This window comes from Eurosta solidaginis, chromosome 2 (assembly GCF_040869045.1).
Source record: "Eurosta solidaginis isolate ZX-2024a chromosome 2, ASM4086904v1, whole genome shotgun sequence".
Classification (NCBI taxonomy): domain Eukaryota; kingdom Metazoa; phylum Arthropoda; class Insecta; order Diptera; family Tephritidae; genus Eurosta; species Eurosta solidaginis.
In genome coordinates, this window is record NC_090320.1 from 121,348,652 (window position 1) to 121,373,145 (window position 24,494).

General features: G+C 39.3%; 1 long non-coding RNA gene and 1 pseudogene across 1 annotated transcript in view; both read left to right on the top strand.

Annotated features, from left to right (window-relative positions):
* LOC137242341 (uncharacterized) overlaps positions 1-24,494 on the top strand; it is a 205,180-nt gene that overhangs the window by 100,608 nt on the left and 80,078 nt on the right. The gene's annotated exons all lie outside the window — the stretch shown is intronic.
* Positions 1,533-6,682, top strand: LOC137239532 (glycosylphosphatidylinositol anchor attachment 1 protein-like; annotated as a pseudogene).

A 24,494-nucleotide genomic window follows, 5' to 3' on the forward strand; every position in this document is an offset into this window, starting at 1 on the left:
TAATTTTCCTTGCTTGGTTAATAATTTCCAATTATTCCGATGGGCTGATTCTGGGGTAAATCACCTTTGTTTCCTTTGAATTTTTGTTTTTCTCGGCGCGTAAGGACCAAAATGTTACGGCGGCAAGACCAAAAAAAGGCGCGCTCGTAATAATGGTGGGGAGAGAAGAAAAGAAAATACACAAACGAATTCGTTATAAAAAGTGAACAATAATATTTATTAAAATAAATGGAAATGCAAATGCACGTTAGTCCACTTAATCACAATAAATGGAATTGGTTAGACAATAAAATTAAAGTTAAGGCAAATGCAAGATAATCCACTTACTCACATTCAATATTTCCGATGACGGAAATGTAAAAATGAATTTTAGAATTTTAAATAGAATTTAAGGGCATACCTTTGGTGGCTTGGCTGCTGGCGGTTTCTTGGACGTTCGCAAAAGAAGTGAAAGAGGTAAAAAACCTTTTGTTCGCGGTCACCGCCGAATCCTAGGCTTAACTATTATCCGGCGGGGTAAACGGTTATCGGTATAAACCGATATGTATTAATGAAAGATGTGAGGTAAAAGGACAACGAAAAGAAAAAGTTAAATAATACGAGGGTGCACCGCCATATTTAGGCTTGTGGCCTAAACATGCCGGCCCCCTTGCGGCGAGCAACTTCGAAACGATCTTAACGCCCCAACAACCAAGTCCCCAAGGGCTCGCGAGAACGATTCTCAACTTAAAATTAACGAATCTCAACTTAAATTTAGGCCATGCTGTAACTGCATATGGCAGATAAATAGTGTGACCAGGGTACATAATTCGCCGACGCCAGACGCTTCTCCGTGGGATTCCTGTGAATAAAGAGATGTTAGTCGAAATAGACATGGGTTGATTTTAGTGCACTTTACTTATTGAATGGACATATACCCGATTATTGCTGGTGGGCTCCAGACACTACCAACCCGAATATGGTGGCTTGAGTCAGCAGCCCGCCGACGTTCGACGGTGGTGTGCCGCTAACCATTAGGCTGGCGTAGACGTCGGCACCTAGTGTGAGCCGGACAGGTGTAGACCGGTGGAAAGATGGATCCGCCAGCTTCATAAATTGGAATGGCGTGGCTACCGATGGATCCAGAGTTGCTGTCGGACTAAGCCGTGAATATCGCGACACCACTGTGGCCTGGGTCGTCTCTGCTCCCGTTACCCCGTATTTCCCTCGCAGAACAAGCGTGCACTTCACGTGATAGGACGTGCCCGTTCGCTCTAACCCGAGGTCCTTCGCGAGATTCGCATCGATGATTGAATTGGGAGCGCACGGATCGATAAGGGCGCGTATGCGTGCAAATGTTACGGCGGCAAGACCAAGATAGGGCGCGCTCGTAATAATGGTGGGGAGAGAAGAAAAAGAAAATACACGAACGAATTCGTTATAAAAAGTGAACAATAATATTTATTAAAATAAATGGAAATGCAAATGCAACGTTAGTCCACTTAATCACAATAAATGGAATTGGTTAGACAATAAAATTAAAGTAAAGGCAAATGCAAGATAATCCACTTACATTCAATGTTTCCGATGACGGAAGTGCAAAAATGAATTTTAAAATGTTAAATAGAATTGAAGGGCTTACCTTTGGTGGCTTGGCTGCTGGCGGTTTCTTAGATGTTCGCAAACAAAGTGAAAGAGGTAAAAAACCTTTTGTTCGCGGTCACCGCCGAATCCTAGGCTTAACTATTATCCGGCGGGGTAAACGGTTATCGGTATAAACCGATATGTATAAATGAAAGATGTGAGGTAAAAGGACAACGAAAAGAAAAAGTTAAGTAATACGAGGGTGCACCGCCATATTTAGGCTTGTGGCCTAAACATGCCGGCCCCCTTGCGGCGAGCAACTTCGAAACGATCGTAACGCCCCAACAACCAAGTCCCCAAGGGCTCGCGAGAACGATTCTCTACTTAAAATTAACGAATCTCAACTTAAATTTAGGCCATGCTGTAACTGCATATGGCAGATAAATAGTGTGACCAGGGTACATAATTCGCCGACGCCAGACGCTTCTCCGTGGGATTCCTGTGAATAAAGAGATGTTAGTGGAAATAGACATGGGTTGATTTTAGTGCACTTTACTTATTGAATGGACATATACCCGATTATTGCTGGTGGGCTGCAGACACTACCAACCCGAATATGGTGGCTTGAGTCAGCAGCCCGCCGACGTTCGACGGTGGTGTGCCGCTAACCATTAGGCTGGCGTAGACGTCGGCACCTAGTGTGAGCCGGACAGGTGTAGACCGGTGGAAAGATGGATCCGCCAGCTTCATAAATTGGAATGTCGTGGCTACCGATGGATCCAGAGTTGCTGTCGGACTAAGCCGTGAATATCGCGACACCACTGTGGCCTGGGTCGTCACTGCTCCCGTTACCCCGTATTTCCCTCGCAGAACAAGCGTGCACTTCACGTGAAAAGACGTGCCCGTTCGCTCTAACCCGAGGTCCTTCGCGAGATTCGCATCGATGATTGAATTGGGAGCGCACGGATCGATAAGGGCGCGTACTCCGTGGAGCTTCCCTCCTGCTGCTATCCGGACGACCGCCGTTGGAGCTATGGCTACGAATGCGCGTGTAATTGTCGTTGCTAGAGGAGTCTCCCGGAGGCGTCCCGTTCTGAAGCCGGCTGGCGTTGTTGGTTGGCGCGCGAGCGTTGTTGGTTGGCGCGCGAGCGTAGTTACTTGGGCACGAGCATTATACGGGGCCGCCCTGCCAATTGAGCGGCGTGACGAGCGGGACGGACGCGGTTCCACGGCGCCGCCCGGCAGAGCGGTGCGATGGGGGGAAAGGACGTGTCTCCCCGCCATCCCCGCGTTGTAAGTTTGAAGGCCTTTCATGCCGTAGGAGCGGTCGGAAACGTTGTGGTCCTGAACCGCCCGGTGGTGTCGTGGCTAGCATTGAAGTAGGATCTTCCCGTCGTTCGACCTCTTCCTCGGCGACGTCCGCTTCCCACCACAGGGTTTGTTCCGTGACGTGGATGGATAGGGCTCCGTCGGAGCTCTCTTCGCCATCGCTCTCGTGGGACGGTGGTGGAACGTCGTCGAGGTGTATTGACGTGTGGTGCTGCTCGTTGCACCGATGGCAGCGATCTTCGCTGGGACATGTCTTCCGTTGGTGGAATGGCGATAAGCAATTTGTGCAATATCGCAAATCTATGATCGTCTTTAGTCGATCCATGTTCGTCATGCCCCGGTAAATCGGGCAGAGCCTTATGCTGTGCGACTTTTGACATAGCCGGCAGGGGGCGCTGAATGTGTTGCCGCGTGCCTCCGTCTTGGCGCGTTTGTGGGACAATCCAGTCATTCTGGAATATCAAATTGTTAGTAGAACATTCGTAGATGCCCTTATATTGGGTGGCTTATGAGCGGAGACAAGGAGCTTAAGAGGCTGAGCTTGTGGTTGGCGTACTCGGGATGCATAATATGATTAAGTCAGTCTGCCGACATAACGACGTGTAGTGATTGAAACCACTGTTAGGTTGGGGTAAAATTGCATTGAGATATGCGTAAAGGTTATCTTTAATGTTGAAAATATTTTCATCAGAATGAAAGTTCTGATGTTGAAACAATCAAGGAGTGAAATTAAGAATTATTAAATATAGACTTCGGACAAACTATATTTTTTGGTGTTTGCCTAATACAGGCAATATGCGGTAATATACGCTACATTTGTGTAGCAGATGGTATCACGAGTTACCCGTGTATTTTCACGGCTCCTTGTAATTGCCCTAAAAAAATTTGGTCACAAAACTCACCCACGCCGATACAAATGTGGCTGTGAATATAACCTATGAATCCCTGTAAAATGACTAGTCAAATGACGTCTTGCATATAAATGTGCGACAAATATAAAGAGGCCTTTACTCGCTGTCTGGGAACACTCTTTGTGTTGATTTGGGCCATGTTGTGTGAGAATCACAAATTGTGGTGTGTTTGTTGATTCCAACACAGCGCTGGCGGGAGTAGCCTACACTAACGAGTGTGGCAATTTGTAGAGCTGTCAGCTGTTCACTCTTCCAACCGTTGGAATGAGACCGCTGTGCGGTGCTGCCCATTGCAATGTAATGATACATAATGGTCATGTCATGAAAGTATTTAGGGACAGCTTGCGTCTGAGTCCTGACGCGACATTAAATTTATAGTCTGTTCTAAAAAGTTTAATTTCTACCTTGTTTGTAACATCGAAAGCATAGATGGCACTACTTTATTCCTCTGGGATTTCAAGCAAAAAAGGGACCGACGAAAGTCTGTCGAAACTTCAATACACAAAAAAAGCAATTTCTGTCATGAAAGCGAGACCCCCATTGAGTGTGCCATGTTTTGTTTATGTTTTACATTTTAATTTTCAACAATGAAAACATTGCAAATAAACCGCGAAAATTATTTCGGTCTCGAGTGGTTCACCCTTTTGGTTTCACAAGAAAGTTGGCTTTAATTGTGTTTCTGTGCACCAAATTGTCAAACTAAAAACCTTTCTAAAAAAAAAATAAAGAAGAAAAAGACGGCCGAATGTCAAAAAAAACTATCGAAATACAACCCTGCATCTTCAGGGTTTTCGTTAGTTGATTTTTTGTTCGGTTACTAACGCTCGAGTTTGTTGGATCCCGCGGATCCGAGTTGTGATACTCTTTGGATCGCGCGCAATGGGCTTACTGCTAAGAACCGAAAAAAGCAAATGTCATCGGGTGGCAACCTTGTTTCGTTCATTCAAAATGTCATTCATTCATGGAAATGAGTATAGAGACATTTTGAATGAATTTTTATTATATAGAAAAACGTAGAGTGGGTAAGTATATTAGTATCGTTCCTTTTTTATAATTTTATAAATTTTTCTAATTTTTTATCCTTTTATTCTTTTTTGTCATTTCAGTCCCATTGTGCTCTATTCATGAGACAACGGCAACGAATGCCCGAATTTCGTGGTGGGCAGATATAAACTTATTAAGTACTGCCGCTTTGGTTTACGCCAAAGTGCCGGTGGATACATCATCACAGTTATAGAGCGTATCAATATCGTGCGCACCTTATCATCAAGCAACGGGCAATGCATCGGCAGAGTGCAGCAGTTGTTGCTGCTGATGGTAATTCGATGAGTGTTTCAGGCGTTAACGATAGAAAAGACTCACACGTCAACGCTGAAAAAGATTGGTTCCAGGCATGCGGACATTACGGCTAGTGTACCAATAATATTGGCGTTTGCAGATGTTGCACGCAAAAAAAAATTACTTGGGCAAACGATCTGATATTTCTTGTAACTGAGCAAGAGCAATTAGGTATGCATGCCTGGTTGGAGGCATATCATGAAGGTGGAATCAAAGATCCACCAATTTTACGTTGTGGTAATTTGCTAGGACGTGCAGGATCACTACAAGCAGCTGTAAATTTAGAAATACAAGATTTAGATATCGATTATATTGACGCGAAAATCGAGGGCCTCAATGGTCAACTACCCAATTTAGATATGTTAATTTGGTACAACGCCTTGCATCACGTAGCGGTTTATCATCCGGTTACAAGCATTCACCACGTAAGCGAAGGCGTTCACAGCGCGGAACGTTAGGGGATAACTTTCGCCACATGGTGGAAATGCTGAGGTGCCAAGCTACTGGTGTACCAAATGGTAATCATGGTCCTTTTCATCGCTATCGTATTGAATCACTAACACTTGAAGCTGTAGAACGTACAACACCATAATAACAACAATCGTTTTGGAACTGCACTTTCGCTACTGAAAACAGTAGAAGGCATCTCTCGTAGCTTAAACAACTTGTTGGAACGTTTACATCAGAGCTACTTCTTCTATATTCTTGTGCAAAATGACCGTTTCGTTTCAATTGGTGATTTCATGCCATGTCTTATAGCTTTAGCCAGCACAATGTTGATTAAGGCTTTTCTTCTCTGGCTTACTATCACAGCCAACGATGAAACAACTACAGTACCGATAGATGGAGAAGAAATAGTGATCTTTGAAGAAAAGCCCCTTGTGGAATTGCTATATATATCCGTTTTAATTTATACAGTTATCGCGCTACTATTAGGTTTTCTCTGTAATGCTTTGCCATTTAGCCAACAAGTAAGAGATTATTTTACCTCGATTGGTATAAGCACTAAGTTGATTATTGGCCTGATTTTGGGCGAACAAGTGTGGATGGGCGTGTTACTACCGCTTTTCTATAACTTGCCCGATGAGGCTGGTCTGCAGTTGCTACATGTAGCAGCATTAATTTTCATGGGTGTTGCACTCATTGTTACTGGTTTGCTAAATTTTGCTTTAGGTGTAATATTGGCTGTACTCATCACACCTCTAACAATATTATTGTCCAGTGAAAGAAAAAAAAATGGATTTCGTCAACATTTAACACGCGCTTGTACACTATTGCTCAATCCAATAATAGTCGTATATTTATTAGCTTTATGACTGACATTATTTGAATTTCCTGAGTTAACCATCAGTCAGTTGGCTATACGCGCTTTAGGTGCATCAGTAGATGCCATTACATTTGGATTAATGGACAGTATTATTTACGGCAATTGGTTGTATACTGCAATTGCTGCCATTTATTTTCCTTTATGGATTTTATATTGGACACTTGCGTTGGGCCGACATACTCCAAGCGTTTATCCTAGTAGAAAGCATGATTAGGGTTTCAACATTTGAACGCGCTGTTACAAATGATCAAATAGTAATAGATTTGCAACTTTTATGCTCGTTATGTATTTATTTTGTGATAAACGAACAATTTCTCAGCATTGCTTGAATATCAATTAAAGATTTCAAACCTAACTGCTAAATAGTTCTTTGAAAATTATGGCCAGAAGTGAGTTGCATTCTAATGGAGTACAAAGTTGAAAAATTGAACCTGCACCAGCACTGGATGTTGCTGCTGTGGTGCATCAAGATGGCACAATTGGTGTGCTTAACTTTAGACTCGATGAGATGCTTATGAATTCAAACAAGATTGGGGTTGAGTTGGTCAGGTACCAATAGTCATGTGGCATTTTGGAATTTGGAAGACAGAAAGGTAATGCTGGCTGTGCCGTACTCTCGTTGCTCTATGTACTTTGATGATTTTTTTTTTTTTAACAGCTTATAGATCGCCCGACAGATTTGGTGCTGTTATATCGGAATTCCCATTTGGATCAACAGTTGCAAAAATGATAATTGCCCGCTGTCGACATAATTGCGCAAAGGACATACTTTTAATTACTATTATGCTGTCAGGTGAGATTATATGCATTATTATGAATTGCACCGACTGCTGTTTTTTTTTTGGAAAAAAGGGACCCTTTAGATTTTAATAAGCACAAGAGACGCGTTTTTATACGTTGTTGTGGCTTTAGTAGGTGTCACTGAGGGGGAGAATTCTTTGAATTGTGGATAGGTAGTTGCTCTCATTGTTGTTAAGCACCAGCGTTGTGGCCGTAATGTGCCAGACAATAAAAGGGGGTATGCGGTGGCAGATGGTTTATCTGCTTTAGTCTTCTATTGGCCTCGTTCGTGGTGAACGAGGGCTGGGTTATGGGGTTTGTTGGCCTCGTTCGGGGTGAACGAGAGCTGGGTTATGGGGTTTGTTGGCCTCGTTCGGGATGAACGAGAGCTGGGTTACGGGATTTGTTGGCCTCGTTCGGAGTGAACGAGAGCTGGGTTAAGCGGGTTGAAGTTACAGATCTTTCTCACCCTCACTGGAGGGTGGTAGTAGGACCAATTTCGTGATTGGTCTAGTGGTTTGTCCCCTGGCCGTATCCAGTTCGACGACTCGAACTCAGTTATCGGGGCCATAATGAAGGGTGGCTATCCGACCTAGTCTCCATTCGTTGGGGGGCAGATTATCCTCCTTAATGACGACCAGGTCCCCCTCTTTAAGGTTTGATTGTGGATGTTTCCACTTGACGCGCTTCTGCAATTCGGTGAGATACTCAGTTTTCCACCGTTTGCAGAAGGTTTGATGCAGCGCCTTAAGCTTTTCCCATCGATTGACGAGTGATGCGCGATTCTCGCTGACGTCGATCTCCGGTGGAGCTAACAGGTGCCCTCCCACGAGGAAATGGCCTGGAGTAAGTGGCTCCAAGTTGGACGGCTCGTTGGAGGAGGGGCTTAACGGTCGAGAATTGAGACAGGACTCGATTCGACAAAGTAGTGTGCTGAACTCTTCAAGAGTAAATTTGTGATCCAAAGCGATCTTCTTGAAGTGGTTCTTGAAGCTCTTGACCCCTGCCTCCCATAGTCCGCCCATGTGAGGAGCTCCTGGTGGTATGAAATGCCATGTCAGGTTTTGATGACTGTACTTGGATAAAGTTTGGTTGCGAGCGTCCGCCAGGAAAGCTTTGAGTTCTGAGCGGAGAGCTCTGGAGGCTCCGACAAAGTTGGTTCCGTTGTCGGAGTAGATGTTCTTTGGACATCCTCGCCGAGCGACAAACCTATCGAAAGCTGCCAGGAATGCGGCAGTACTGAGGTCACTAGTGGCTTCCAAGTGAATCGCTTTGGTTGCAAAGCAAACAAAGAGGCAGACGTAACCCTTTGACATGCGGCATCCTCTTCCGCTATAAGATTTGATGTCAAATGGTCCGGCAAAATCTACCCCCGCATTGGTGAAAGACCGGGAAAAGGTGGTTCGTTCTGAGGGTAGATCTCCCATAAGTTGGGTTTGGGTCCGCTTGCGGAATATTGTGCAAGTTTTGCAATTGTGTATGACCGATCGGATCATATTTTTGACCCTAGGGATCCAATATTGTGTGCGTATGCGACGAAACATAAGTTGGTTCTCCCCATGCAGGGTGTCTTTATGGATGAACTGGACAAGAAGTCGTGTGAGCCGGCAGTCATACGGCAGAATGATCGGGTGCCGTTCACTGTAGGGAAGATCCTTGGCCCCTGAAAGACGACCGCCCACCCTCAATATGCCCTTTTCATCGACAAGGGGGGTAAGAGGGAGGATTTCACTCTTTGAACCGATGAACTTCCCGGAATTTAAGCTCGAAAGTTCCTCCGAATAGTGCCTCCGTTGGTAGAAAGCTATTAACTGACTTGTCGTGGCCTGGATTTCATCGGGTGAAATGAAGTGCGATGCCGCTTTAAAGGAAGATTTTGTCTTAGGATTGGTTCTTTGGATAAATCTTCGAACATACGATATGACCCTCAAGGCCCTGGACAAATTGGAAAACCGTTCGAGGATGTCGTCTTTCTCTTTTATTTTTGAAGTTGTATGAGCCTGCACCCGTTTTTCCTCTATGTTAGTCTGATAGTCCTTTTCTTGTATTGGCCATTCTGTCTTATCTTCTTGTAACCAAGAAGGTCCCTGCCACCACAAAGAGTTATTCACTAACTCCTTCGCTGATAGTCCTCGGCTAGCCAGGTCTGCAGGATTGGATGCGGATTCTACGTGGCGCCAAGATTTGTTTCCTACCTTTTCTACTATTTTCGTTACTCGATGAGCGACAAAGGTTGACCAAGAACAAGGGGGTTTTCTTATCCACGCCAAAACAATCGTGGAGTCTGTCCATAGGTGTAGATTGAAATTTTCTAAATGCAGATTTTCACGCACTGCTTCGATGGTTTCGGCCAGCAACACTGCACCGCATAGCTCTAATCGGGGTAATGAAACTGTTTTAACGGGTGCTACTCTTGTTTTTGCTATTAATAAGTTAACGTAGACCTCATCCTTTATCTTTGCTCGTAAAAAGACTGTCGCGGCGTAAGCTTTTTCCGAGGCATCGCAAAAGCCGTGTATTTCAACGTCGTTGGTTGGCGTAAAATACACCCAACGTGGGATACGAATTCCGTTAATGGAGGGGTATTCCTGCATAAAATTATGCCATCGGTCTAGGGTTCCTGCCGACACTGGTTCGTCCCAGTCAGTCCCCTCTAGCCAAATGTCTTGCATAATGATTTTTGCAACAATGACGACTGGGGCGAGCCAACCTAGGGGATCGAAAAGTTTAGCGATTGCAGAAAGTATTGTCCTTTTCGTTAACATATCCCGATTTTCAATTGGTTTTGCCGTGAAGTAAAAATAATCCGCATGCGCGTTCCATCGAATACCTAGGGTCTTGACCGTACTCGTGTCTTCGAATTCCAAAAAGTCTTCGTTGAGCAGATGAGGTTTGGGTATTCCTTTAAGTATTCTTGAGCAATTTGACGTCCAGTTGCGGAGGGAAAAACCAGCGGACTGTAATGCATCTGTGATTTCATCGCGAGCTTTGAGTGTGGATTCGATGCTATGTCCCCCGGCTAGAACGTCATCGACGTACATACCTGTCCGTAAGATATCTGCGGCAATGGGTAATGAAGTTTCAACGTCGTCTGCTAGTTGGTGCAGTGTCCTTATCGCCAGATAAGGAGCACAATTGGCTCCAAAGGTGACTGTCTTTAATTCGTAGACGCTGATAGGGTCACTAGGATTGTTGCGAAAAACTATTCTCTGGAATTGTGTTTGGTTTGGCTTTACCAATATCTGCCGATACATTTTCTCGATGTCGCTATTAAAAACATATTTAAAGAATCTCCATCGAAGGAGTAGAATCGTTAAGTCGGCCTGAAGCACTGGGCCTGTATAAAGTACGTCGTTTAGGCTTGTGCCATTGGCTGTGGGACACGAAGCGTTGAACACCACACGAACTTTGGTCGTGGTGCTTTCCTCTTTTATAACCGCATGATGGGGTAAGAAGTAGCAATCGGTCACGTGGGGTGGTATGATTTTTGGAACTTTTGACATATGTCCCAATGTCTCATATTCCGCTAGTACCCTAATGTACTCAGTCTGTAGGGCCGGTATCTTGGCTAGGCGCGTCTCATTCCGGTAGAATTGGGAGCAGACGCCGTTTAGGGAAGGCCCTAAGGAGATTTTGTTGGGAAAATCCTGTTTAAAAGGAAGGGCGACAGTATATTTGCCATCGGAATTTCTTTCTGTTGTAAGTCTGACAAGTTCCTCGCAATAGGCATTATCTTCGTTAAGTGCCCTTTTCTTAGGTATGTTTTCAAGCTACCAGAAAGCGGTTAGTTGCTTGTCTAGGCTGATTTCATTAAATAAAGATACCCGTGTATTAGTTGGATGAGGTACTTCTGCACGACCAGTTAGAATCCAACCGAAGACGGTTTCTTGGGCGAGAAGCGTATTTAGAACGTTCTTCCTTATACCGTTCAGTATTATCTGGGGATAAATGTCGCCTCCAAGTATGAGATCGACTGGTTCATTAATGAAGAACCTTTTATCCGCCAGAATCAGATCAGGGAACGCTTGCGGAGTCGTTGCGCTCACTTGGCAAGTCGGAAGGTCCCCTGTTAATTGGGGCAGGACTAGGACCACTGTATCGATGCTCACTAAGGGGTCTGTGAGCGAACCTAACGTAATCACACATGATTCCTTTACCTGTGCAGATGGGGTATTATTTATTCCTGACACTTGCACATGCAGACGTTTGGATGGAAGGTTTATTCGCTTTTTTAGTCTTTCTGTTATGAAAGAGCATTCTGACCCAGAGTCTATCAGCGCTCTGGCGGAAAATTTCACTCCATTATAGTGTATATTAACACGTGCTGTTCCTAATAACACCCCTTTAGTGGTGTTAGCATGACACGAAGAGACGTTATTAGCATTATCTTGTCTTTTTTCAGACGCCATCCTTGCCCTAGCCTGCTGTGAGGTTGAAGGTGTGTTGTCGGTGGCGTTTTGAGTCCACCTCTGAGGAGTTGTCTTTGGCTGTGCTGTCGGAAGATGGAGCAAGGTGTTGTGCCTCGCGTGGCACGTGCTGCAATTGAATTGGCTAGTGCATCGTGTCACGGTGTATCCACCCGACAGACAATTCAGACAGTAACTATTGTTTTTGATAAATTCAATTTTTCCTGACGTGGACAACCTACGGAATTTTTGGCAATTTCGTAATTTGCGCTCTGTACTGTTGCACATCTTACATGCCGACTTTGGTACGCTTGATTGGTAAACCCCAAGCTTCGTAGAATTTTCCCTAGAATTCGAACTCTGACTTTTGGGTGTTTTTGTTGTTTTATTACCCCTAAGATCGGAAACCGTCTCTAATGTCTGGAAGCGATTGGACAGGAATTTGTCCATATCCTCCCATTTCGGGATATCTGTCTTCCGTTCTACGGTCTGTTCCCAGAGAGCCAATGTAGATTCAGGGAGTTTTGTGGAGCATAAGTAAGTTATAATTGCGTCCCAATTTGTGATGTCAATATATGACATTGTAGCGCAGAAATGCAATTGTTGATCTCACGTTGCAATTTTTTAATTGATGTTCCACACTCCTGCTCGACTGCCGTCAGATTAAATAAAAGTTTTAATTGTGTGTTGACGAGGATACGTTTATTTTCGTACCTGTCGCTTAGATTCTTCCAGGCGGTTGCAAAACCCTCGTTTGTTAATGAGCACCTGCCCACTATTTCTTTTGCCTCCCCTTGCGTTTTTTGCTTCAAATAGCATAATTTCTCGACATATTTCAGATCGGTATTGTGGATGTATATCGCCGTGAACATATCTCGAAAAGCTGGCCAGGAGAGGTAGTCGCCTTTAAATACATCGGTGTCACAAGGCGGCAGCCGCATTTTATGTCCACGGCGCGAGGAGTCTTCCTCCTTTGCTTCATCTTTCGCCGGCTGTGGGGTGATAGCTTCGGCTTCAGCCGCCACAGCAGACATGCATTGCAGGTAGCATGCAAAGCAACTTTTATTTTTCTTTCTTAATGAGCTGAGCTCGTCCTTGGACAGTTCAGAATTGCTGAGAAGACTTTCATATGTGGACTTGGTCTTCTTCCATAGTGCCCTTAGCTCCTCTTGCAGTAGTGCAAGGGTGTGCTTGTTCCGGGATTCGGCCGGGGTGGAGTTGAACTCTTGTTCAAACTCCACTATGGAATCAGCCAATCTAATATAAGTCTCCATTGATTTTATTAATTTGAATATTTTGTCTCTTTGAAGGTGTCGAGCTCGGAGGTAAACGACTTAGTGGCTTTGGTGTAAATGCAACCACAACAAAAAATTATAAGAGTGTTTTCGTTTTTCCTGTGATTGCGCTGTATAAGTAAAAGCTTTAGGAACACACGAATTCTGATTGAATGTGTTAACACAGATAGCAATCTTATGTGAATAGTGCTAAGCAAAAATTTAATCAAATGTAAATTATGATATGAACCACTTATAGAAATCCTCACGAGGATTGTGCAAGCCACAGATAGAAATCCTGACGAGGATTTAATGTGTATGGAGTGATATGGAAATAAACACAAATAGAAATCCTGACGAGGATTTAGTGTGTATAAAATGATATAAATGTAGTGATATGCAGCACAGATAGAAATCCTGACGAGGATTTAATGTGCATGCAGTGATATGGAAATAAACACAGATAGAAATCCTGACGAGGATTTAGTGTGTATAAAGTGATATAAATGTAGTGATATGCAGCACAGATAGAAATCCTGAGGTTCTAGTCGGTGCAAAGTGATATTAAGCACGGATAGAAGTCCTGAAAGGATTTAATGTGTCTACAGTGATATGCAATGCAGAGAAGAGAATTCGTCTGCAGGTATTTAATGTGTCTAAAGGGTGTGTTGGACACAGATAGAAATATTTTCTGAAAACTTAGTGTGTCTAAAAAAAGTTTAAAAAACGCAGATGTAATCCCGATGTGGATATGATGTGTAATCCTCGAGATTTGAAACACAAATAGAAATCCTTATGTGGATTTAATGTGTTTACAAGGGTGAAATTTGACCCACAGATAGAAATCCCGACGAGGATTTAATGTGTATACAAGTGAAAGTGAAACACAGATAGAAATCCTGACGAGGATTTAATGTGTATACAAAAGGTGTTATGTGAACGTTGATGAGTATCGCCGAGTAGCCAACCAGGGTATCTTTCCCAATATAAATAAGACAATAACTTTGTTTATCCAACTTAATGTGGAAAATTACACTTTTAATTATTTATTATAAAAAACGCTGAGAACATACAGCTATGTAATAGTAAACGATCAGTATAAAATTGTGTTTGTGACCAATTGTGATGAGCCACTAGCCACTCAACGCAGTGCTAATTTTTGGCTTTATGGTATTATTTTAGTTCGCAACTGATTAAGAACTGATTTCCGTTCAAAGATAACGCAATTGATTATATGTATATAATTCGGTGAAAAAATACTCTATATCAAATGCCTTCGAATTAATCTGAATTAAGTGTATTCACAAATGAGCGATTTGCAACAATGTTATTGATTGTCGCAATTAAGCAAAAATGACTACAAGCCACCCAACGAAGGTGAAATGTTTTTGAAAAAAAATTTTCCTGTGGTTGCAGAATATTATGACTGCGTGAATATTGTGGTATTTCTCTGCAAGTTCATCAACCAAGTGAGAGTGTATGTAGATTGTTGCCGAAAATCAACAACCGAAAAGACTGTCTATAGAAACCGAGTGTGGTTGCACAGTGCAGTGATAATTTTGTTGCAAAAGGAGAAAAAAGAAAAAAAAAAATCCACTGACTGCCTGCCTTGAGTTGTGTCGGAAAAGTCTTACCACTGGTGGGGGACTTAGCCGATAATCAAAAGGCGCTAGGTGTGCGTTGTGACACAATGAACTTCCACTTGCTTTGACTTGCAAATGGATATCACAAATCCACTCGATACGTGAGTTCGTATATAAAAAAAATGTGCACCAAAATCAACCACTTACCTTACACAAGTTTTGGTAATGTATGATGTTATGTGGACTGTTGATGTGATAAATGGACGTGATATCGTATGATGAGTTGATTAGTGGACTGTTTGATGTTGTGATGATGATGTGATAATGTGATGTAGATGAGTGGACTGTTTGATATGCTGATGATGTTTTAATGCTAATGGACTGTATGTATGTGTGTGATGACGAGTTGTTATACGCTGCTCGTTCGTTTTGATGGCCAACTTTTTTCACTGCTGGTTGATTTTAATATTTTTATAAATAATTTTCCTTGCTTGGTTAATAATTTCCAATTATTCCGATGGGCTGATCCTGGGGTAAATCACCTTTGTTTCCTTTGAATTTTTGTTTTTCTCGGCGCGTAAGGACCAAACTGTTACGGCGGCAAGACCAAGATAGGGCGCGCTCGTAATAATGGTGGGGAGAGAAGAAAAAGAAAATACACGAACGAATTCGTTATAAAAAGTGAACAATAATATTTATTAAAATAAATGGAAATGCAAATGCAACGTTAGTCCACTTAATCACAATAAATGGAATTGGTTAGACAATAAAATTAAAGTAAAGGCAAATGCAAGATAATCCACTTACATTCAATGTTTCCGATGACGGAAGTGCAAAAATGAATTTTAAAATGTTAAATAGAATTGAAGGGCTTACCTTTGGTGGCTTGGCTGCTGGCGGTTTCTTAGACGTTCGCAAAAAAAGTGAAAGAGGTAAAAAACCTTTTGTTCGCGGTCACCGCCGAATCCTAGGCTTAACTATTATCCGGCGGGGTAAACGGTTATCGGTATAAACCGATATGTATAAATGAAAGATGTGAGGTAAAAGGACAACGAAAAGAAAAAGTTAAGTAATACGAGGGTGCACCGCCATATTTAGGCTTGTGGCCTAAACAGCCAAGAAGGCAGAACACATATTTTCTATAAACTAAGTTAAACTAAAACTCTATTTTACATAGTCGTTCTATCTGTAAAACCAAAAACAGAAAACAAACAAAAAAACACATTTTCTCATATGTATGTTCTCTAATAAAAACTTAAGAAAATGAAAATTCATAAATAAATTCTATTTTATAAAAAACAAAACGCTAATGTAATGTTAACGACTTTAAATGTATAAAATAATGTTTTGTTTTACATATAAAATAAACTAATTTGTTACGTTAACTTCATTATGTACAAAAAAGAGAGAAAAAAACATACATACAGCCAATAAGGCAGAACAAAAATACAATATATAAAAGTATTTTCTAATATGTACTTACACATATATGTGTTAATATAAATTTAAGAAAATGCAAATTCATATACGGACTGATTTATATATATAAAAGAGAAAAATAAAATGAAAAAGGCCCCCAGGAAAGGGGGGTTCCTTTGTAATATTAACGACTTTAAAAGTCAACAAAGAAAGTTTATTTAACAATAAAAATGTAAAATTGCTCCGAATGAACGAATTTCAAAAAGGAAGGTACACCCTAATATATTCGTTCATTGAGAATTGATTAGTGAGAATAAAAATAATTTTTTTAAAAAGTAAATTTTTAACTAAAGTTTTTTAATAAATGAGTGTCTGGCGAAGGAGACCACCACACAAAGCTACTATATGTAGGCGGCTCCCTCCAAGGAAATTGCGGCGGAGAATTATAATATTCTAAATAAATTAAAGAGGTCCGCTCAAGTTCAGCGATAGAAAATTATTCCCTTTATTAAATAAATGCTTTTCTTTTTATACAGAAATTTCTTAACTTACACACACACGATTATACTAATACAATTAAATTAAAAGTATTTACGTTACTAATATGGATATGTAAAATCAGCATTTACTTCATTGACCTACTTATAACTATAATGCAATTAGATATGTGTATGAATGTTTTGGCAGTGCACATTGACAAACCGACGCTGTCGATCAGTCATGCTGATCGATACGTGGGTTGTTCAATGTGACAAATTGAGTAAGGGTTAACAACTGTCAACAGATACGACTCCCCGCCGAGTTCAACATAACTTATCTATGCCGCTTTGACTAGCCTGCGTGTGGTCAATATTTGGTTATTCATAAAAAGTGCATAGAAAGTGAAACTCATTCTGGTATATACAAAAATACAAATACCTTGTATGTATGGCTTATTCTGGTAATGCCACACCATTCACCTTAGGAAGAGTCATGTATAATTTAAAACAATTGTATATGACTCTTAAAGCGCCCACTTAAAGTTTGCTTGAGTTTACAAAATTTTAATTGCTTTTAGTATTCTATTGTAATTTATTACATAGCGGTAAATTTATATGGAAAATAACGAGTTTATTTTTTTATTTTATTTTTATTTTTTTTCATATGCTGTTTAATTTTACATTTAATGACACATTCAATTGTAGTTTACGCCATATTGGTGACTTGTGTTCTTTGCTTTTATTTTCTTACATTTGTTTTACATACGAAATATTATGCTGACTTTTTTTCATATATTTTTTGTTGTGTGCATACTTATAATTACGAGTTAAGTGGAATGCTTATAGTGCGATTGTTTTGATTTTTTCAAATCATTTGTGTTACTAGCAAATGTTCTATACTGGTTTAAGCCTATTCTTGTGGATTATTATTTCCTTATCTTTACCGTTCTTATTGCTATTTCCTATTCTATGTGGTATTAATGTGAAATTATTTTATTTATCACTATATTTAACCTTACAATATTCCTTATATTTATTACCTAACTTATGAGAGGCCTCTTCTTTGACTAACACTAAGTTGTTTCCTTATTGTAGGTACTCTTATCATAATTAACTTTTTGTTTTTCTTCAGTATCTTGGACTAATTTCCTAGCTCTTCGCCGTGCTATCTGAAGTCTATATTTTACTTCTTTGTCGTAATCTTCGTGGTTGTACAGTTGGCTTATTTTGTTTTCTTTAAGGAATTCGTAATTCGGGGGATTCTTTCCAAATATAAGCTCCAAAGGGCAATATTAATATGTGGTTGATGGTGTTGTATTGTAACAATACGTGAAATACCTGCGGTACTAATCCCAATCGTCTTTGTCACTGGGCATATATGAACGTATGTATTCATTGAATTTGCTGTGACTGCGTTCTACAGTACCCAAAGTTTGATGATGAGACGGTATTGAGGTTTTATGCTCAATTTTTAACAGTTTACATAGTTCTTTAAATAGGCTGTTTTTATATTCTGTGCCCACGTCCATTATGATTGTTTTCATCGGTCCATAAATTAAAATGAAGTGCACGAATACGGCTTTAGCGACTGTTGCTGCGTGTTTGCTGGGACTGGAATTGACACCAAGTATTTGGTTAGATCGCATATAATGGTAACCGCATATTCGTTGCCATTTATTGACTTCGGTAATGGCCCGACTGTATCGATTTATACAATATCGAAAGCCTTCGGAGGTGTCTACGTTATTGTCATTGGCTCTTTTATATGCTTATATGTTTTATTTTGCTTGCAGTGGATGCAGTTCTTTATGTATTTTCTTACGTGATTTTTCATGTTTAGCCAGCTATATTTCTGCTTGATCTTATCTGTCATGCCATTTATTCCTGGGTGGCCACCACTAATAGGATCGTCATGATATTTATGCAGAACTCCTTTGAATTTCCAGGGATTTGTCACATATATAACCTCTGGGGTTAGTGCGATTGTTAGTCTTTTGAGAAACTTGTTTCCTGTTTCTATAAATTTGCCCACTGCAGTATAATTTCTTTTAAACAATTTGTCCCCTAAGGACAACTGTATTTGTACAAGGCCTAAATTGCCAGCTTCTTTCTCAAGCCTGGTAAAGAATTGTTCTAATTCAATCTTATCCTCAAAAATCAGGTTGCTTGTATTCAAATTGCTACAAATTTTCTTTCCTTTTTTGAAATATAATTTCGGAGGATCGAAAGCGAGCTCGACATATCTTTTTACTTCAAATTTATTTATCACTTCGTATACTTTTGGGTTCTCTTTGTGACTTTCTTTATTTTCGATATTAATGCTGGTGGATTTAGCTGCTGATCTTGTTATTATTTTTAGTATTTTACTTACCTCCACTGACATTTCTTTTAAATTCGTGCTTTTTATGCGAGATAATGCATCCGCAATGTATTTTTCCTTTCCAGCGATATACTCCACTTCAAAATCGTACTCCTCTAAATTGAGTCTTACTCGTGCTAGCTTAGATGAAGAACTCCTCATCGAGAAAAGATATGTTAAAGGGCTATGGTCGGTTTTAACCAGAAATTTTCTGCCATAGACATATGGTCTGAAGAAGGTTATGGCCCAATGAATTGCAGTTAACTCTTTGTCTATTGCCGCTTTGGTTATTTCACCTTTTGTAAATGACCTTGAGGCTTAAGCAATTGGTAACTGTTTGCCATCGTACTCTTGCCTAAGGACTGCCCCACAAGCGTATCAACTAGCGCCTGTTGTTATGCAGAATTATTTATTGAAGTCTGGGTATTGCAAAAGTTTTGGACTGATTAATGCTTCCTTTAAATAGACAAAAGCTTTTTGACAATCTTCTATCCAGTCGAAGGAAACATTCTTTTTGCAAATCCTAGTTAATTTTCGTGAGTGTTCTGCGAAATTCGGTACAAATCTTCTGTAATAATTGCAGAAGGCTACGAATCTCTTAACTGCATCAGCTGTTTTTGGTGTTGGGTAATTTTGGGCTGTCTCAAATTTGCTTGGGTGGGGTAATATTCCCTTACTTGTATATTTATGACCTAAATAAGTTACTCCTTGGCTGAAAAATAGACATTTGTCTGGATGCAGTTTTAGGTTGTATTTCCTACAAGTGGAGAAAACATCTCTTAAATTTTTCAGCATATGTTTTTCGAAGCAAAATAGTACAACCAAATCATCCATGTAGAGAAATGCTTGAGATGGTTTGCGACCTGCAACTGCCAGTGTCATCATTCTTTGAAATAAGTTTGGTGCTACTTTTAATCCATAGGGTAGTCTTTTGAATCTATAAGTGCCGTTTTCAGCTGTGAGTGAGGTTATATATCTAGAATCTGGGTGTAGTTCTATTTGATGAAAGCCTGACATGAGATCGAGGCATGAGAAATATTTTGATCTTCCGAGTTGGTCTAAAATATCATAAATTCTTGGGAGTGGGAATTTATATGCTGCTACCTTTTTATTTACCTGTCTGTAATCAACTACTAATCTCCATCTTTTTTCTGTATTCCCTGGAAGTGATTTTTTGGGAACAAGTAACATTGGACTATTGTATTCTGATATGGAGGTTTCTATTATGTCATCTTCGATTAGCTTATTTATCTGTTTGCTTGTATCTCCTTTTTGTGTCTGAGGCAATCTATAGTTTTTTATGTAAACAAGAGTATTATCCTTCATGTGTAATTTTTGTTTGTAAAAATTATAAGAGGAAATTGGTTCTGTTTCTAGTGAAGATATGTCTATAAATTCTGTGCATAATGATGTAAGTTGAGAATTGACAAATGTTGGGAAATGTTTTGTTAGTCTTTTTAATTTTTCTGTAATATTGCTATTATTATTATTGTGTGCGGTTGTTTTAATTAGTGTATAATCGTCTAAATTTTCAGTATCAATTTTGTAATTTTGAATAGTTGTGTTTTTATTTGTTGTGTTAATGATTCTAACGAATGTTTGGTCTTTATCTGCAATTGTATTTGCTATAAAAATGCCTTCAGATATTTGTTGATGTGGTATGAAGATGTTTTTATTATCAGTGTGTAGTTTAACTTGTCTAATGACTTCAGATCTAGCTGGGATAGTGATCGTATTGACAGACAGACGGTTTGTTTGATGTTTTAGTATTGATTGGGGAAAGTCATATTGTCAATTGCACTTCTTTATAAAATCTAGTATATTATTCCATCACATGGTATTGGAAAGTCGTCTTCCACGACATGAAATTTATGATAAATTAAGAGGTCATCTCCTTTTAAATCAGCTTTGACTGTGCCCAATGTGCTGGTTATACCCCGACCAATGCCTTTTAAATCCGTAATGTGTTCTGTATTTATTTTAAGATTATTACTAATTTGATTCTTTTTAATGTTGGAGATATCTTCTCCTGTGTCTATTAAGAAATTTGAAATTGAGTCGTTTAATGTAGTGTAGATTTACTACACATATTTTCCTATCTACTGATCTTGAAGTGGAGTTTCTTGGTTTTCCTGCTGGGTGCATCTACGCACGTTGCAAGTCTGGTTGTAAGACCTATTGCTGTTTTGGGTTTGGGATCCTCGCCGGGAATTATTAGTATTATTGTTATTTGACCTAAACTTATTGTTGTATCTCGGCTGTGGTCTAAATCTTCTACCTCGGTAACTCCCATAGTTGTTACTTCGATAACCTCCACGGAAATTACTCCGATATTGATTTTGCTGCCGTATGTTTAAAATTGTGTTTGAGCTGCCCGTTATTTCTGTACAGCTATTTGTAAATTTGGAAATTGCGTCGTTCATTGATGTGAACGTTCCTCCTTGCATGATCATTTTTACTTTGTCATTGGAGCGATTTTTACACATAGCTTTGACTGCCGCTTGTGTTGAATATCTCGTTGCCAAGCCTGGATTAAGTCCATTCGATATATAGGCTCCTTCTAATGACCTAGTAATTTTTTCTATTTCTGCGGTATATTGATTTGCAGTTTTGCTGCGCTTCTGGATGTTCAGAAGTTTAGCTGTTAAAACTTCTACTGATTCACCCTTTATTGCTGATTTTAACATCAATTTTATTTGAGCGATTGTATTTTCGTTACTAATGAAATTTCTTGCCGTGCCTTTTAGCTTGGTTTTTATCATTGTTATTGCTAAGGCTTCGTGGGCATCTTTGATTTGATCAATTATATCAAGAGCGTATAAGAAGCTGTGTAAGTTTTCCGGCGTAACATCCATACCAAACTCCGGTAGTACTGACGAAGCAGTTTTAATGAATTCAACTACGGTTTGCGCCATTGTAATATTTATAGCTGGGATATCTAATGGTTTATTTTCTTCCACTGATGGAGTCTGACTCAATGAAGGTGATGGAGTCCGGCTCCGGGAAAGTTCTGAGAAAATTAAATTAAAGTCAATATCGGATTTCTCCTCTATTGTGGTTGGTATTGATATTTCTATATTGCGTCTCGCTAATGAAGATACCAATTTATCCCGTACAGTGGCAAAAATTTGGTGAGCTTCTTTTTGGTGCTCTTTAGTGAGTATGTGATTTACTGTATCGATCACTTGTTTTATATTATTTAAAGCATATAAGATTATATTCAAATGCTTTACTATTGTTTCGGTTTTTATAGTAGTATTTTTGTTTATGCATTTGTATGACTTATCAGCTTTTGCTTTTTCTTCAAATAATATGTCATAAATTTCATGCCATTGATTCATTTCTTGGAGTATAAATTTTTTTGTTTAAATGCGTTGTTGTACATTATTTGATTGACTCAATTTATTTTTTATGTAATTTTTTATTAAAATTGCAAGTGTGACAATTAAGAATGTAATTACGCATGCAAAGATAGCTAACCATTTATCTGGGTTTTCTTTTTATTTTCTACACTCAGGTTTGGTTCATATTTGATTAATTTATCTATAGGATTTTTCTCATTATTTTCCTTACCGAATTCATAGCCAGATATCGCAATCTTTGTCCACCAAGACATTTTAGTGGTCCTATCAGTATTTTCTCTAATATTGAATCAATTAAACGATGATTTTCTTGTATTTTATTTTATTTTATTTATTTAATAATTGGAAAAAAAAAAATTCTAAATTATTATAATTTATCTTACTCTACGCTAGGAAAGACCAACCTAATCATTCTAGCTGTTTCTTCTGTCATAGTTGTAGCATTTTTCCCATCCTCTATTGTGGGTTCCGTATTCATTCCTATCTTTTTCCAAAAAGGCTTTAACCATTCTAACTCTTTTTCGTAATCTACGTTTTCTGAGTATAAAATTACTTTGTCATCCCACTCGATGGGGCATTTCCAATATTTCCTAGACATTCCAATTTACTCGATATAAAAAAAAATTTCTAATTATTATTTTTTATTTCTTAATTCCTTTATTTTTTCTTTTCGTCTTAATCTTTCTATAGTGTTTGTGGTTAGATTTAATAACTTGAAGGTTTCAGCTATTTCTTTCCTTTTCCTAAATTGTTTGCCTCCCCACTTCCCTCTTTGGATTATTGGGACAGGTATCTCCGGAATTTCTTCCGTTTTATAAGGCTTGTTCCGTCGCCGATACTCTTCTATAGTAATCGGTGTCGGACCTTGCTTGCTATTGTTACGGTTTTGAAGAATTTCCTCAGAGATTTTGATAAATTCTCTTATAGTGTCTTCACACTTTTTAAATACTTTGTGGAATTCTTCTTCCGTGTTTATTTCTTACATATCAAAAGAAATAACTGAACCTACTTTCTTCTTTTCGAATTATATAAAAATGGTCTTATAATATTTTTTCAATAAAATTTTAATTACTTTAGTTAAAAAAATTTTTTTTAATTCCTAAGCAAAAACAAACGTTTTTGCTAATGATTAAGCGTTCACAAGGCCTCTCAATTTATTCTAAATTTTAAAATATACTTATATTAATTGTGCCCAACTTGCTGCCAGTCTTTTCTTGATGTCTGCTAATGTTTTCTCAATGTCTGCCGCCAGTCATAATTTTTCATCAATATTCCACTTCCTTATGCATAACAAATTTCATTTTATGTACCACTTCATTATGCTGCTAACGTAATACTTTGCCATTTATTGTTGTTGCTATGTTGAAAAAGGATTTGATCGCCTTGTTTGTCTAGATTAATCCATCAATCTCTAGCTTCCAATACTTTGCGTTTGTTTGAAATATTTGGGGGCTACGAAATGATCCGTCGAATCTCCTCTCAATCTTTAGCTTCCAATACTTTTGCGGTTGTTTAAAATATTTGTGGGTTATAAAATGATCCGTGTGGCACCAGTTTGTGGCTTTTATTTTTATGCTTTAAAAGAAAATTGGCCCAGTCAGATTATTGTAGCAGTTTTGCTGATGTTAATCTAGACTGGCAGGATCGCCATATAATATTCTAAATAAATTAAAGAGGTCCGTTCAAGTTCAGCGATAGAAAATTATTCCCTTTATTAAATAAATGCCGTTCTTTTTCTACAGAAATTTCTCAACTTACACACACACGATTATACTAATACAATTAAACTAAAAGTATTTACATTACTAATATGGATATGTAAAATCAGCATTTACTTCATTTTCCTACTTATAACTACAATGCAATTAGATATATGTATGAATTTTTTGGCAGTGCACACTGACAAACCGACGCTGTCGATCAGTTATGTTGATCGATACGTGGGTTGTTCAATGTGACGAATTGAGTAAGGGTTAACAACTGTAAACAGATACGACGCCCCGCTGAGTTCAACATAACTTATCTATGCCGCTAGGACTTGCCTGCGTGTGGTCAATATTTGGTTATGCATAAAAAGTGCATAGAAAGTGAAACTCATTCGGGCATATACATAAATACAAATACCTTGTATGTAAGACTTATTCTGGTAATGCCACATGGTGTTCCCGGCGTAGAAGCAGCATTACAGAAGGTAACTTAACCTAACATCACACAGAGTATACAATGTTCGGTTACACCCGAACTTAGCCACCCTAACTTGTTTTTCATATAGATGTGTTCAAGGCTGTCTTATGGATTATTATTAGATTGCTCCTATTTTGATGGAGAACGACAGATCGAGTGACACTAGCACCATCTGAAATG